This window comes from Mercenaria mercenaria, chromosome 3 (assembly GCF_021730395.1).
Source record: "Mercenaria mercenaria strain notata chromosome 3, MADL_Memer_1, whole genome shotgun sequence".
NCBI lineage: Eukaryota > Metazoa > Mollusca > Bivalvia > Venerida > Veneridae > Mercenaria > Mercenaria mercenaria.
Window position 1 is genome coordinate 74077503 of NC_069363.1, and position 18717 is coordinate 74096219.

An 18717-nucleotide genomic window follows, 5' to 3' on the forward strand; every position below is an offset into this window, starting at 1 on the left:
ATACCGGAAACGACACAATCGCCAACTAACGACATATGATGGAATAGGAAACGTTCTAATATCGCGTCATACAAGTAAGTTTTTCATGGGTAACGCCTATATATCTAATATGACGATCTGACTCTTGGTTGCTTTGTACATGTTAGCAACGATAGCGGATCGAGCATTGAGACCTCTGGAATATATACGTCATAGCCACGTCATAAAAGGTCTTACAGGTTCATCGTTGGGAATGCAGAAGCAATATAAATTAACTGAAAATGATTATTGTATCATGCAAAACACAGATGTGGTTTATTTTTTATAATAACGCAAATGGAGATAGAAACAATTGACAGATATCGGAAATGGTAAAAAGGGTACATTAGGAGCACGATGCGTTTCACGACAGGAAATATTTGAAATTGGAAATATCGTGAAAATTAATCTGTTTTTCAATGATAATAAATTAGATATTTTGTTATCGAGAATTGTTTTCCATCATTTTATTACTAATGATAAATTACGTAATGTGATGACAATTAAACCAGTTAGCGTGTCAACAGGATTTTTTCATTATATGAAGCTGCACATTCTCGCAATTTCATGTCAGGTTTACGCCGTGCTGTCGTGGTTTGCGCTACATTGGTAGTATAGATAGAAAAATATTTTAAAAAGTCAAAAATAATTTTCTTGCAATTGCCTTAAGCAGATTTTTATTTTGTTGTGATTAGGATCGAGGAGTAACATTTGTTACGACAGTAACTTGTGTACCACTAGGATCGATCACGTGGCATTTGTTACGTCAGTAAAATCTTTGCCACACGTGAAACAATACAATATCGTCTGATGCTTACCTGGCAAAATAACATCATTCGATCGAACAGGGACATATAAATGTTCTTTTATTCAATTATATTTAACCATTATTTAGTATAGATACAGACTATTACCTGTTTGCTTTATTGTACCCACCCCCACAATGTAAGGGGGTATACTGGTTTCTCTGTCTGTCTGTCTGTCCGTCTGTCTGTAGACACAACCTTGTGCGCACCAACTCTCCTCATCCTCTTGACACAATCTAATGAACTGTGCATGGTGCATGTTAGGTTCTTTCAGTTTTTTGTTACTATATACAAAGAGTCTGCATAATCAATATTGTACGCGCCTAATGTACCCATGCACACAATATTATGAAACTTCTCATAAGTGTTCAGTACCAACCCTAATTGTGCATGGTGCATGTTGCGTTCTTTCAGAAAAAAAAAATCTGCACACTTATGGACTTTGTTTTTGGTTAATATACTATATTCATACAGTCCGCATATGCAATCTTGTGAGCGCCTAATCTCCTGAACCTGTGCACACAATTCAATGAAACTTAACACAAGTGATCAATAGTAACCCTAGTTGTGCATGGTGTATGTTTGGTTCTTTCAGAAACAAATTCTGCACACTGTTACTTTGTTTTTGTTAATATACTATATACTACAGTTTGCATATGCAACCTGGTGCGCGCTGCAACCCCGAGCCCTTATAGACAATTTGATGAAACTTCACACAAGTGATCAGTACCAACCCTAGTTGTGCATGGTGCATGTTACGTTCTTTTAGATAAATATTCTGCCGAGTTATTGGACTTTATTTTTTGTTTCTACTATATACATACAGTCTGCATATGCAATCTTGTGCGCGCCTAATCTACCGAACCATTGCACACAATTTAATGAAACTTCACACAAGTGATCAGAACAAACTTCACTTGTGCAGGGTGCATGTTAGATTCTTTCAGAAAAATATTCTGCAGAGTTATGTGACTTTGTTTTTTTGTTACTTAACTATATACATTGAGTCTATATACATACAGTCCACATAATTATGCAATATTGCAAGGTAGATCTACTGCGTCAGTATGTGGTGGTGGTGGTGTGTGTGTGTGGGGGGGGGGGGGGGGGGGGGGGGGGGTAATGTATCACATTCAGTGATACCAACAATAATGCTTCAAACTAAGAGTCTCTTGTTACAAGTGTACAATATATTTGTTGATGCATAATTGTTTACCACTTGCCCAATATTATAATATTATGGTAGTGAAGTTCATTAATTCCAATAAATGAAAGTTTTTGTTGCTTTTAATGGAAGAAACAATGGGTCATAGTTCCTAATATTTTTCCACCACACTTTTGATGACTATATAGATTGTAGCTAACTTTATCAATATCATTATAAACCGTAAACTGCTTCACTTAAGGTGGAATAGCACTTTGTAATTTTTTTCAACCCGCATATGATTTTGATATCATATCAAAGTAGAAGTCATCCCCGGCGTGAATGTGTAACTGTTTTCTTGGTTACTAGTGACACGTTTTAGCTATGACGTCGCAAACATTACCATGCACGTCTGTTTTGGCGCCAAGTTAAAAAGCGATAAAAATCGGTTTATTTTCTCTCATTTGTTTATTTTTCTAATTACAGCAACGAAACTTACATCTTTATGTGTGATATACAAAGGTCTACGGCGCTAGACAATATTTGTCACTTTTATTTTCAAAATTATGAAAAAAATGAAGAAAAACGACATTCTCAATTTTTTAGATTTTTAGAAAAAATGGCACACTTGTCTAATTAACGGAAAAACGGCTCGAAATATTTTTGCCAAATTTTTATATTTTCAAGATAGATTTATATTTGGTAGAATATTAAAAAATTAAATACTTTTACCATCCAGTTATTTTTTAATTAATGGTTTATTAAACATATCCGTCAGTAAAATTTGACGTCAAAATATAAACTCTATCTAATTAATGTTGCGTCAATAGAATAATATGGATAAACAGATACAATACGTTTTCACTCACGCTTTGTTTGTATGTGCATATGACAGAAATAGCAAAGTATCAAGCTTCAAGTATTTTGCATTATGTACTGTTCTTTAAAAATATACTTTATGTTAAATGTATTTATGCATGTATAACATGACACATTACGTACTCTTCCTGTGTGGAGGTAATAATAAAATTCTATTCTGTTTTCTTTTCAGAACATTTTTAACTAAAAAAAAAATCATCTTATAGGAGAAATAAACCACTGAACATAAGTGAAAAATGTCTTGCATATCACAACTTTGTTTTTAGAATAAATAAAAAATGGCTATTGAATGAAAAGAACACATTCAAGCAGTATATGCATTAACTCATTTTCGTAACAGTTGGGAAAAATGTATTATTGCATTTTGTTTAAACATATTTTATTCCCAGTAATACATATACAAATTAAATACATACATCATATTTTGGACAAGATAAGTAGGAAATGATAAGAATGAAAGACACATAGTCTTACAGAATTATTGCATTTGATTAAACATTCGACATAGGTTGTTCCACGCAATGCATCGATTCCAAACTGTTACACGTACGTGCAGTGAACTTCTTTGGATGTTAAAAAAAACTTGCATAATTTTTACAAATAAATTCCATCTTTTTGCCCACTACACATAGCTAAAAGTATAGCTTATCAGATTTATGTTTTACAAGTGCATTTTAAGCGTGTACAATAAAATTGCACAAGCTGTCGTATTCCAGTGAATTTCAACAACTGGGAGTTTAAAAAAGTACGAAATTTAGAAATGAAATGCTACTCGTATATGTGCACTTACAATAGCGCTGAAACCAGGAAGGTCTAATTCAGTTGTTCCAGCTGAAATGTACATTAAAATTGCACATTACATTTTCATTTCCTATCAAAATATAATAACAACGAGTTCATTATTTTTGACCTGTTAGTTACACTAGCTCTTTTCACGACCTTCTCAGTTAATATTGCGCGTATTCCCTGCTCACGCATGACATCTTATCTTGTGTGTCGTGCGCGCATATAATCTCCTGCGCATGACAATTTATATGTTCCCTTGAATAATGCACAAACGGGAACATAGGGTCTCCTCCATCATCAAAAGCTGGAAAGCCGCTATAGGACTAAAATTGTGTCAGTGTGACATAATTTCTCAACATCTGTCTGTTTAATGTTTGTTGCTCCACATTGGGAAAATGCTACATGCTTGCCTCAATGTGATGATTTTTGTGAGCACAACCTTTGTCTAACCCACTCAGTCAAGTGTTACATTTACTTTAGAGATAGAGGTCCTATGTTTGCTCCCGAGAATCGATCTCACTGAGTAAAGCATGAAGTATTATCAAAATATACGATGATGTTATGATCTGTACAAAAAATAGCCGGACAGATGGACGGACGGACGTACGCACGCTTGCATGCACTCACGCATGAATATTTCCCTGTAGCAAATACCAGTTATTACGAAGTAGATCGGTATCCTGATTAATAAGGATGTGCAACTACCCAGGGGGTAGGTCCTTACAATATCATAACTATTCATTAATTTCATCACTTTCTATCTCAGGTTTGATTAATACAATCGTATTTCGTTATTCCGGAAGGCCAAACTTGACACGATTTTTTTTATCTTTGTTTTTTTTTTTTTTTGATCAAAATAAGCAAGAAGTTATTGTATATCGTACAGTCAAGTATTATAATGAGATTTGTTTAATACTAGAACAGAAATAGACACTATCCTATACAAACAGAAATAAATCAGATTGCGAAATAAGGTTCATCTTTCCATTCTATGATAACTATCTTTTTCTCAAAATCCTTGCATTTTGTATAATCAATGGTTGGGTGCCAAACCATTTTAGTAACAAACTTCTTTTTATATACGCTGTAAATGTCTATGTATTTATATCCATAAAGGATGGCTGTAAAATTACATGTACTTTATTTTATTGAGCATATATTAATAATAAATTTAGACGATCCTGTCTACATAATCGTTTAACTAATCTTTATCAATGTATATAAATGTATAGGAAAGATAGAAGTCTTCATAAAAATATTGCTGTTCCAAATCTCACAGTAGGACGTAGAGCAAAAGGTCGAATCTTAACTCGGACGTCAATTCAATTATCGCAAACTGATTTCATCTTAGAATGAAACATATTTACCAATAGCTAATTTCTGGCATTTACAAATAATTAGTTGCATTTGATTGGAAGTAAGAATGTCTTTAGTGCTGCAATAAGTAATCTCTGATCTGCACCACTGATAACTCTCTATAATTGCTTTATTTCCTGAGAATAGTTTTAATACGTGATTCAAAATTTCTGCCACTGTTTCCTTTGATTGAAATGGCTGAGGATCAAATGAAATGAAAACCATGAGAAAAAATCGGCAATTATATATAATAATACAAATGATGTAACATTAAGAATGATTACGCGAAATGATTATGATTATTATCATTTATTTATGCAAGATGACATAATAATTTATACAACATACCAAGATATTAAGTAATCACGATAAAGTACTTTCAAAACTGATATTATAATTCATACAACATATCAAGACATTAAATAATTACAATAAAAATACTTTTAGATGTATCAAGTATCTGCAAAATTTTCAATGAACATGGTAACATGCATCCTCTGAAATAACGAGCCTGTTCGGTCGTACTGTCATATGATCAACTAAATGTCTAATATCTTGAAACGTTTTGACAAATTTGTGAAATTAAATGATCTAATATATGATATATATGTTTACATATAGATATTGTAATACCACGGTTAGTTATATCCAGTTCTACTAAATGTAACTATTCTGTAACAAACAACATATTCTCCTTGCAATTAAAGCACCAATGACAGGAATACATTGTAAATCTGATATGCAACAAAATTATACAGCATGATCAGCTTAGGTGGCACTGCTTAAATAGTTATATTAATATCTTACAAAATAGAAACCTGTTTATTACATAAACATTCTCCATGTAGCAAGTAAGTTATAACATGTTTGCATAGCTCTATCTTATAGAACATACGCTGAACCCCACTTACATATTTCTACATAACTCATATTCTAAGCTTAGTTTTGATTTAAAAGTTTTAAGAATGATGCATTATATGTAACTAATATGTGGCATTTATCAACAAATGATTATTCGCATATCTGTTCTGCCTCACAAGACACAAAATGAAACTCACAAAATGACACAAAAAAATCGTAAAGGGAGGAAATTTTCTCCTGATATGCTCATAAAATTAGCTAACATTTTCATCTAAGTATGTTAGTTTATTTTTTCAATTTCTAATATGTATGTTTAATATCAAAACAACCTATTTTGTGCTTATTTGCATCGCGGTGTTGCAGGTTTTAAACGAAAGAACTCTCCTTAAGGCTGTGTCATCAACAGCGTAAAAAGTGAGCTTAAAATGTCGAATACATTGAATAATTTTACCAAAATTTACATGGTGTTTCGTGATTTATTCAAATCAACACTTTAGAACGTGGTGCTTTGAAATCTCGATTTGTGACGTAACGTCACACACAAAGGAAAAAGTCAACATTACCCATGCATTTGTTTGAGGTCAGACAGGTAACAGAGGTGGGATTTTCATCATTATGACCTCGTATATCGCAACGATATGAATCATGATATCAACTGTGCATCATTTACTCCATTTTCACATAATGTTTTACAAATCAAACATCGGAAACTCTACAAATAGGTTATGTTGATATTTATGTTGATATTGTTATCAAAAATTGAACATTGCTTGAAATTTTCACAATAATATTTAGCTAAACGTCAAAAAGCGTTGCGTTTTATAAACGGTTATAAAGCAGCCAAACTGATGAAACTTGCATTTAATGAGACTATAAACAGGGAGCAGTATCAGTTTATAATACATCAAGCTATAATATATCAACACTGAGATACTACAGTCCTTCTGTATGCTATAATGTAGCCGTTCAGCAACTTTACTCGAATGTTACTTTAACTGATTTGATGATATTGTTTCAACCAAACAATTACTGCCAAGACTTGCATCAGCGAGGAATGGCTGTATTAAAGAGATGTTAAAGAGACGTTTTATGGCAGGCATACCGCATAACAACTGGAATTAGATTGCTTTTCCTGGTTTACTGGGCAATTAAGGATTACTGCATCGGTAAACCTCTAACATATTTCTCGCATACCCTTATGTCCCCTAAATTGTAATAACTTGCAGAAAGTGTAATAACTTGCAGGTACAATATCTACTGAAAAAAATATTGTTTGCGTCAGTTTAATAAACTCATCCTTTGAAAGCATTAATATTCGACATCTTTCATCGTATCTTATATAAATAGCAAAAACGCTTGTCCTTAAACGATAATTCATCGTAATCTACCATTTTTTTAGAACTGTAATCTTTGGTTCAGGCTAACGTTTGCTCTTCAAACCATAGAGAATTCACGCTATATGATTTACATTGGAAATGGAACTACGTGTCTGTTTTAGCTTTAGGAAGTGACCTATTCTTAACTATCTGTTCACATTTACACAAAAATAAAGAAGATAGTTAATCGTAGTTTTATTCTTTTTAATTACAGAGCAAATTGACAAGATGTTTGGAAATACCATATTAAGCCCTTTAGTATTATGATGTCACAGTTCCAGTTTCTATAGATAAGCCGTTGCTATGGAGACGTAATTGGTGCTTATGAATTTGTAGAATCTACAAAGTCTGAGATTCTGACACATTAAGCTTTTTCTCTGTGACGTTTTCTGCAGGTCTCCGGGATATAGCAAGACTTTTAGAATGTGACAGTAAACTTTACTCTTGACTAACCACTTACATGTCTGGTCAGACTGGTTATTGCAATTAATCTTCTAAATCATTTTAGATTACATAAATCATTTAATTACATTACCTCATATATAAATCATCGGAACACTGATTTTGCTATATGGTGGATACATAACTAAGCTAAAGCCAAAAGTTGAAAAAGATCTTTAAAAAGTTATTTATGATGTTATATAATAAGATACGTGTTTAATGACTTGGCGGTCTATAGCTAAATGTCCGATGTCTTTGCAAATCAGGCCAAACATTTAGACTATTGATATTCAAGTAATTTGAAGTACGAGATCTTATCCACCATGTGGCCTAAAACTTAATTTAATTCCGCAGAAGAATTACAGTAAACTATGTCATGCAGAACACTACTTTATTTTCTGTCGCAAGCAACAGTGATTTAGATCAGACACTTTACAGATAATGGAAAAATCAGCTCAAGAATATTAAGCACATGGCGTGTTTGACGACAGGAAATAATAAAATTAAATCTGCTTTCCATGAATGTAAATTGGTTTTATTGCTATCAAGGATTGTTTTAGTGTAATGTAGCTATAGATAAATTACTTAATATCATGCGAAACTCCTAGGATGTTAAAATACTAATTGTTCATCCGAAGGGTTTGTAACCAATATAACACTTAATATAATGAAAACAAATATGGCAACACTGATAAAATATCAGCTCTAAGTGTCCTTGTGGTATTAAATTTAAATGAACTATACAGTTTTAAAAGATTTCATGTAGTTCCTAGATTTTTTCACTAATCTCTTTGCATCAAAACTTATCATGCGATTGCATATAAAACAAAACGTTTTGAGAACTGACGTCTCATTGTTATACAGTATATAAAGATACAAAAAAAAATTCGTATAAAAATTACAAGGTGTTCTGCCTATTTTCTTCCTTTGGGAACTAAGAAAAGTTTTTTTTCTATGAAAACAAAACTTAAGAAAATCATATTGCTATTGATTTGTGAATGGCTTTGTTAATAATTTGAGTACACTTATGTATACGTAAAACAGAATAATGTTATTTTGAATAATGATGAATAATTACAATAAATTGTGTAAAAAGCCATATTGTAAATAGAATGGTTTTTGTCATACATTATCCGGTGCTTCATAGATAAGATTTAAATTATTGACGGATAACTAGTGATTTTTCTTGCTCAAGAAATAAGCATGACACAGATACCAATAACATCTTTGAGACATCCTGTTTTTTCAGACTCTGACATTCATGAAAATAAGACATCAGGTATTCATTCAGAAACATATATTTTGAACTGACATATCATCTTTTCAAATGAACTACTGTATTCTAGTTCATGTTTTTTGTCTTTTTTTGTAATCGTACGAATATACGTATTCCTCCGCTTATATTGATGTGGATTTTACTTCGAGTCACCAGTCGCTTTGTTATAATATACAGACACCAGCGAACAAATCGACTTTGCGAGGCATATTGAGATTTTGTCAAGTCTATGAATATAAATGAACATTTTTATTACATCTTAACAGAAAACTAATGCGTTAACCACAAATACATTAGCATCTTAGACAACAAAGGTTTAATCTATTTATTCCAAAGCCAGTACATGGTTGGTTAAAAGTGCATATGACACTGTCAGCCTCAAAACGTCCAGTAACCTACGATGACAGAATGTAAAGGTCGTTTGACTTGTTTCCGCCTCATCCTAAGTTCGCTCTTAAGTACAAATGTTTGGATAAAAATACTAATGTGCCTTATCAAAGTATGTCATTATTTCAATGTTATACTTGAAACAGCCATAGCGTCTACCATAGCCACACAATCTATGCATTTGCGAAAGATTGGGCGCTTACATAAAAATCTTTTTTTCCAGTCCATAAGGTCTAAGCCTAAAGTTCTCATTCAGACTCAGAACATTCAGAAATACCGGGCCTGCTAAAAGATATTCATATTTTCTTTTACACTGATGTAACAATTGTATGACCAACCGAAATTTCACAATATAAAATTTCTGCATTTGAAAAAGTTCTATTGTCCACGGCATGAAGAAAATTGGTGGATTTATTCGGGAAGTTACCATTGTCTGAAATCATGCCCCCCTAGAGGAGCGTCTGACCAAGATATTCCTCTCCATACACTACTGGATGCACATGCCATTAAAAGGCTCGTGAAATTGGCCTTAATTATTTCAAACATTTTTAACAGAGTTTTAACAGGTCACCATTAAAATTCACCTCTTACTTTTTACTATTTAAGGGCATTTTCATGACCATAGCTTTAATGCCATATATTAAAAAGCCATGAAATAAATACATTAAAACCCTGGTAAAATATACCTTGTTAAAATGACTTTGAATGCCATGAAAAGCTGCTAAAAATAAACCATTGAAATGATTTAATTGGTTCCTTAAAACCCCATGAAAATTTCTTCATTGGCATTAAATTAATGAGCCATTAAAAAAGGTACCCCTTAATTTCACAAGTAATTAGTAAATACTAAGAGGGCCATTAATTTTTTTAATACTCTATTAATGGCTGTTAATTATTAAGAATTAGTTTATGGTCTCATTAAATACGCCAGATTCAATTTTAATGAGTTTGTAATATTTTAATGGCATATCAGATTAAGGGCCATGAAAATTTATCACCAGAATTAAATTTACTTCATATTGAGATTTGCGTTATTGATTTAAACTACGTATTACTACACATGTAATAGTATCTACACATATGTACTGTTTTGTAAAATGCTTGAAGAATATTTGATTTTTTTCTCATTATGTTGTTATGTAAACAAATGTAACAGCCTTGTACAAAAATTTGTCATATTGTATCCTCATTCTGTCATATGTTCATATGAAATGAGAAAATAAATGGATATTTTATTGTATTGTGTTGTTCTGAGAAGGGTTTACGGGTAACGGTTTCACTATTAAGACCAAGTGACCATGTGGGTAGTTTTAACTAACCAACATTTCTATACTGACAAACATTCTGACAAAGTTTTTATTGGTACAGACATTAGGCGTCATGTGTATTCAAAAAGCCACTGTTGATGACTATGTCAGCACACAATGGGCGATCACAATTTAGCTCTCCTTCTGTACTTTGTGCTCAGGTGCATGTACTTAAACAGCTAAGAGCAAATGTTTCAGGGATTACATCACAAGGGGCTCCCCCCCAGTCAAGCGTACCACACTCTTTGATTCATTGAAACGAAGAAGCAAGCCATTGGTCTGCCCATGCCCCAAGTGAATTTAAATCTGACTGTAAACTTCACAATCATGTGTACTGTTCACTTCTCTATAAACCTTAGTTTCTCCTTGAGGATTGGAAAATTTGAAAATCTAAACTGGTCTGAACACAACTCATAATGTAAATTCCTTACCCCACCCACTTTCGTATCCAAATCTGATTATTTGGACAGGAAAAACAGAATACAGAAAAGTGGCATGCATCAATACGTAAATACCCTTACCAAAATAATGTAGATTGATGTTATCAAATAAATTAATATGTTTTCATCCGACTTGTTATTTAATTGAAATGAATCCGATTTTTTTATAGGAACACAGTTTGGCAAACATTTGAAGAAAATGGCGTAAATGCATCGAGGGGAAATAACTTTAATGCAACTAAATATAACGTCATGATATATTATAGACGATTTGTGCGTAGTATGTATTTATTGTGATTAAAGTCCATTTTAGAACTGGACTGGAATTATAAGCATACAATGGGGCGAGCGCAAGCCAAAAAAATAAAAAATATATAATATTTTTTTTTGTGTTTCTGAAAATATAGGAATCACATTTTACAGAATGTAGGATTTAATGGGCATCACATTGCTGTTAAGGGCCATTAATTTTACTCTTAGATGAAATCGTACAGAACCTAAACATTTAATGGGCATTAAATTAAAGTTAAGGGCCATGAATAATCCTGTTAAATTCAAAATATATTGTTAGTAACAGAATTTCATTATTTTTTCAAAGCCATTAACTTTTTAGCTACCAAACCAAATTTTTAACGGCATGATTCATGGTCAAAAATGGGTGTTTTAATGGTATATTTACATGTAACCCATTGATATTGTGAAACCTGTTAAATAAAGTGATGCACGAATTAATGGGGTTAATTAACGGTTTTTCCTATTTTAATGGATATTATACATGATTTTAAACCATGTTTAATGGTATGTGCATCCAGTAGTGATATCAGTCGTCCTTCGGTCTGAATTTTGTCTGATTGTCATTGAACAGGCATCAGTAAATAAATGAAATCTTTTACCAAATATTTACTTTATTGAATTTATTGAATTCAATGTAAGAGGCATGTAAGTACAGTAAAACATAACTGATTAATGTTTTACCTTTGTAAAGAAAGGAATGAGACGATTTAGTTGGTTAACTTACAAACACAGTTTACAGGCTGTATGTTTTTAGATTGTTTTCTTATTTACAGACACAATTTGCAGACAAATTTGTAGGTAGTTTCCTTATTTACAGACACAGTTTGCAGACAAAATTTGTAGATAGCTTCCTTATTTACAGACAGTGTTTGCAGGTTTTAATCTGTAGATAGTTTCCTAATTTACCGACACAGTTTGCAGACTGTAATTTCTAGATAGTTTCCTTATTTACAGACACAGTTTCCTTATATACACAGTTTGCAGACTGTAATTTGTAAAAGTTTCTTTATATACAAACACAGTTAACTTGCAGACTTTAATTTGTAGAAAGATTCCTTATATATAAACACAGTTTGCAGACTGTAATTTGTAGAAAGTTTCCTTATATACAAACACAGTTTGCAGACTGTAATTTTTGGACAGTTTCCTTATATACAAACATAGTTTGCGGATAGTTTCATTTATTAACGAAAACAGTTTGCAGACTGTAATTTGTAGAAAATAAAATTTCCTTAAAGGCAAAGAAAATCTCCTATATAAGTGACCCCCCCCCCCCCCCAAATTACAAGATCCTGTCTGGTCCACTCTGATAAGGGTCCATAAAAGCCCTGTAGACTTGACATGTAGCCTTATTATTGTCAGAGAATCATAAATTTTATTGCCTACAGGTAAATTGGTTATTTCCTGTGTTTTGCATTTTATTAATTGAAATGCTGTTGTTTTTTTTTAGTCTTTTTTTCAGCATGTACACAAAATTATTTTAATTGATAAGATACTAATTTTGATTGCTCAGTCATGTTGAGTAATGTCCTGGCCAATTAAATTATAACTCTTTAATATTTTAAAGAAGCATTTAGGCTAAATCAAAAGTGGGATATTTGGTGACAATGCATGTAAAGAATTTCAAATAGGAAAAATAACGGTCAAAATCACACCCGGTAATCATGTCCAGCCACAGAGTAGTTAATCAAAATTAAAACAAAATCAAATTTACTCCTTTTCAGAAATGTATCTTGGGTAATATTTGAGGTATTGATGTAAAGTGTATATGGTTCTTGGTAACCCTGGCACATCACGGGACACTATTAAACAAAGTAAAAAAAAAAATCAGTGTCTTGTAGTAGCCGCAATGTTTTGTAAGGGTGGGATTTTTTTTTTTGCCTTCAGAACGAACGTGCATTATTACATATAGATCTGTTAAATTTAAATAACATACAACTTATGACAGACAAACTTTGTGAACATGTGCAGCGATCATACCACACTTCAATTAAAATTTATTTCATTTCATTTAAAATTTATTTCATTTGAAAGACACTGGTCAACTATGAACAAGCAAAGCATTTCTCACTATAAAATAATTATTCAAAACTTAATAAGAGAAATTACAAGTTTGTTTATTCAATGATTATGATCTTTTTATCAAAAGTAACAAAATAAAAAAAAAAAAAGATAACTGCTGGATTTTATTAGAAATTAAAGAAGCGTTCAGTTGCATTTTTAATAGATAAAGAAGGTATATAGACAGAAGGATGTTATATATCAAAAATGCTTAATTCCTCTTGTGTTATCTAAATAATGTTAACTTTCTTTTATGTATAATAAAATCCAGCAATAAAGATATATCATTGTTCAAAATACACAATAATTTATTACTTCTAAAAGCTATGTGCCTGAATGCATTTTTTATATTTTTGATAATAAAAAGCAGCAATAATGAGATGTAATTGTTAAAAAACTTACTTTATCAAAAATATGATAAAACACTGTTGTATCTTATCACTTTGTTTATTTAGCCCTAATTCAATCAAGCTTTCTAAACTCGTTATAAAGGTGAGAACTAATTTGCTATAAAGGTGAGAAATATCACCTGCAATTTATTTACTGCACAGTAGCTATACAGTAGCTTATTATGATAAACAGAAGCAAGTCTACCAATGGTCCTGACTTGTGTATTGGCCCTTATCGCCAATACGCAGACCTTATCATCTCCATAGGCCACATACCAGGCATACCAGAGTCAGTGTCTTTAATATATACAAACACAGTTTGCAGACTGTAATTTGCAGATAGTTCCATATATTAACAAACACATATTTTGCAGACTGTAATTTGTAGACAGTTTCCTTATTTACAAGCACATTTTACAGACTGCAATTTGTAGATTTTTTTACCAAATTTTGTTAATAGAATTTTCAAAATTTTAAATACATGTCATTGTGCAGAATACGAAATAGTTTATATAACTAATATAGAAATTCAATCAAAACATATAAGACTTTATGTTAAAGGGTTATAAAATATTTACTGAAGTCTAAATCAGGCAAGGGGTAATACGGGAAATGAATAATGGCACGGCCTTTATTTGTATAAAGGATTGGCTTTTCGACACACAGTGGTATTCTCTTCGAAATATGACATTAGGTTAACATTTTTGATATTACTAGTTGCATATTGTTTGGTTCACTAACTATAGTTTAAGATTCGGTGTGCAACCAAGACCATTACTATTATTGTTTATATGGAATCAACTCTGCAACAATGAATATAATATATATCAGCTCCCAATCATTAATTTGACAACCAAAATTCTATATTTATGCATTGTATAGTAATTTGGTTTTGTGCTCTGTCACTTTCATTGTTAAAAATAACTGGAGTTAAATGTGTTTTAGGACCATTTATGGCGCCTGTTTCTGTGATCTCATTTTATGAGACTTTTACAAACGATTAATGATCGATGACTCTTGTAAAAAATGTCTGATGAGAGATGTATGTCATTCGTATAGACAGTCTCTTAATTAACCTCTTTCAATCGATGGATTGAACATTTCTAATGTTTGGGAAAAATATCATAACGTCATTACTTAACCTTACAAATGATATACCATCTATAAATAGATCGATACTATCAGCATGTGATGAAACTCTTACTTTTTTATCTTAATGAAGACAAGTATTACAGATGTAAATGTACACTTGTTCTCTTTGTTTTGTTTATACTTTTTCCTTAGTAAAAAAGTAAACTTCCAATAAAGTTATCCGATATTTAGTAAAGTAATTGTATCTTAATGTAGTAAAATGTTTGGATAAATTCCCTGGAGTTTTTAATTCATTACCTTTTGCCGTTAACCTACAAGACTGTTATCTGAATGTCAGCGTCCTTGAACTACATACGTTTCCAGAAGGCATAGACGTGGATCAGCTAGTAAATGTATATTCAAAAGGATTATCCTTACTGATAGATAAACATGCTCCCTTACGCACAAAAACCATCGTTCTTCGACCCAGCTGTCCGTGGTTCACAGACGAACTTCATGAGGCTAAACACTTGAAACGCAAGCTTGAGCGGAAATGGCGTAAATCTAAGCTAACAATCGACCATCAACTTTATAGGGACCAATGTGCTACCATGAATAAACTCCTAATTCAGGCCCGAACCGACTACTTCTCTGAGAAGGTGAAGTCGTGTGGCACTGACCACAAAAGTTTGGCCAAGATAACCAAAAATCTACTAGGAGACAGCCATGATGCTTCCCGTCCCTCTAACTCATCATCAAGGGAACTTGCGCAGAAGTTCAGTGACTTTTTCATCGAGAAAATTGCAAACATTAGGAATGACATTATTTCGCACAGCCAAACTGATTGTGTTTCAGATGACTTGCATTGTTCAGAACACCAGGAAGTAGCAAACTGTCTTATTGATTTGGCTCCTACAACGATAGATGTAAAACAAATTATACAAAAATCTCCAAACAAATCCTGTGAACTTGACCCTTTACAAACATGGCTTTTGAAGAAATGTCTCGATGAGCTCTTGTCGTTGATAACAAACATTATAAATACATCAATGGAATTAGGTTATGTACCAAAAGAGTTTAAAAGTGCTAGGATAAGACCCCTGCTTAAGAAACCAGGTCTTGAACCAAACATTCTCAAAAACTACAGGCCTGTGTCTAACCTCCCTTTCATTTAAAAAATCTTAGAAAAGGTAGTATATGCGCGTCTTGAGCGGCAAGTGAGTGAAAATAAGCTACATGAGGGACTGCAGTCTGCTTACAGAAAGTTTCATTCAACTGAGTCGTCTTTGATAAAGGTACAGAATGACATCCTCACATCCCTCGACCAAAAGTCTGTAACAATCCTCGTGCTACTCGATCTGTCTGCAGCTTTCGACACGATTGACCACCAAACGCTGTTACACCGACTCGAACATCACTTTGGAGTCACAGACAAAGCATTTGCATGGATGTCATCATATCTTAGTGACCGTTATCAAACTGTGTGCGTTGACGGTGAGTTGTCGACGCCTATGTTGATGAAATACAGTGTGCCCCAGGGATCAGTGCTTGGTCCAAAGAACTATATCATGTACACTAAACCCGTGGGTGCCATATGGACTTCTTCACCATTTCTACGCCGATGACTCTCAATTATACCTATCCTTTAAGCCGATAGAGGCTGTTGCTAGAAGTGAGGCTTTGCGCCGCATTGAGAGCTGTCTGGCTGAAATTGTCACGTGGATGCATTGCAACATGCTGAAGCTCAATGCTGATAAAACGGAGGTAATGCTATTCACATCAAAGCGTAACTCCAAGTACATTGATGACGTCTCTGTAAAGGTCGGTGACTCTGTGATAAAATCCACAAAATGTGTTAGGAATCTTGGTGCATTACTTGACAACAATATGGATATGGAACAACAAGTCAACTCTGTGTGCCGGGCTGGATATGCACAACTTCACAGAATAGGTCACATCAGACGGTATCTTACCAGTGATGCCACAAAGACCCTTATCAACAGCCTGGTTACTTCACGGTTAGACTACTGTAATGTAAAGTATTGACGTTCATTTGCCGCCTTTCTTTACGTGACGTCTTCCGCATTACGTAACGTTTATGACGTCACGTCCGTTGTATTGATATGTAACGTTAGTGATATTAATAGGTACGAACCTGACACAACGTGTATTTTATACATTCTTATTCCCTTTTCGATATTGGTGCCGTGACCAGGATGTAGGACTCTAACTGGTCGTAGTAGATTAACTACTTTACCCTACCAGAAATCTACAGATGATTCAGCGATGAATACTAACCTTAACAGTGGTGTTGACTTATCTCGACAAGCCAGACTTCAGCAGAAGGTCGTACACCATTTCAGAGATAGGTGACGCCACGAGTACCTCACCGCCTTACGAGAACATCACCAGACGACAGGAATCAACGAGCAGAAGATAAACGTTGGAGATGTCGTCCAAATTCATGATGAATCTCCCCGTTCCCAATGGAAGCTTGCGGTCGTGCAAGAACTAATTTACGGAAATGACGGATATACCAGAGCAGCCAAAATAAGAACGAGTAACGGTATTACGAATAGACCCATTGTGAAATTGTATCCATTGGAAATGAAGTGACTTTTCCAGTTATTAGTGAAAGATTCGCGTGAGAAACAGTATACAGAGACATTGCAATTTTAGAAATTTGTGCTATTTCATTAAGTGACTGTGACTGTTTTAAGTGCCAAAAAGAGAACTTTCGATAAATGAATAGTGATATAGAATACTAGAGCTACATAGAGACTTTCAGAAGAACTATACATATCCTTATAACTTTCGCGGCCCCCAGTATGTAAAGTATTGACGTTCATTTGCCGCCTTTCTTTACGTGACGTCTTCCGCATTACGTAACGTTTATGACGTCACGTCCGTTGTATTGATGTGTAACGTTAGTGATATTTAAAGGTACGAACCTGACACAACGTGTATTTTATACATTCTTATTCCCTTTTCGATATTTGGATTTGGACGACATCTCCAACGTTTATCTTCTGCTCGTTGATTCCTGTCGTCTGGTGATGTTCTCGTAAGGCGGTGAGGTACTCGTGGCGCCACCTATCTCTGAAATGGTGTACGACCTTCTGCTGAAGTCTGGCTTGTCGAGATAAGTCAACACCACTGTTAAGGTAAGTATTCATCGCTGAATCATCTGTAGATTTCTGGTAGGGTAAAGTAGTTAATCTCCGGCCGTAGAGAAGGTGAGCTGGAGTCAGGGGTTCTGGATCTGACGAACCGGATGTTATATATGTGAGTGGCCTGTCATTCATCACGGCTTGTATCTCTGTGACGACTGTCTGTAATGCATCGAAACTGATGTAGGATCGACCCAGTATCTTCTTCAGTGTTGACTTCGTGAGACCAATTAGACGTTCCCACCAGCCGCCGTACCATGGAGCACGTTTCGGGATGAACTTCCACCGGGTACCTTTCATGCTAAGAGCGTCTTGTACTGTCTGGGATTCGAACAGGCGTTGTATATGGTTGGAGGCTGCAACATATGTGGAGGCGTTGTCTGAAATCATCAGTGAGGGAACGGATCTACGACTGGTGAATCGTCTGAACGCTTGCAGGAAGGCCTCTTCGGAAAGGTTGGGTACAAGTTCCAAGTGCACAGCTCTGGTGGACGCACACGTGAAGAGGCAGATGTATGCTTTGGTCTCGTTGTTGGAATTATCTCGAACGTAGAGAGCTCCGGAGAAATCAACACCAGTTACAGTGAATGGTGGTGCGTCTTCTACTCTGTATTGCGGTAATGGAGGTGGGTCTGGGGCTGAGTATGCCTTCCCT

General features: G+C 33.9%; 1 protein-coding gene across 1 annotated transcript in view; it reads right to left on the minus strand.

The window, feature by feature from the left end:
• Nucleotides 1-18717, minus strand: part of LOC123524389 (prostaglandin E2 receptor EP4 subtype-like) — a 93524-nt gene that overhangs the window by 60017 nt on the left and 14790 nt on the right. The gene's annotated exons all lie outside the window — the stretch shown is intronic.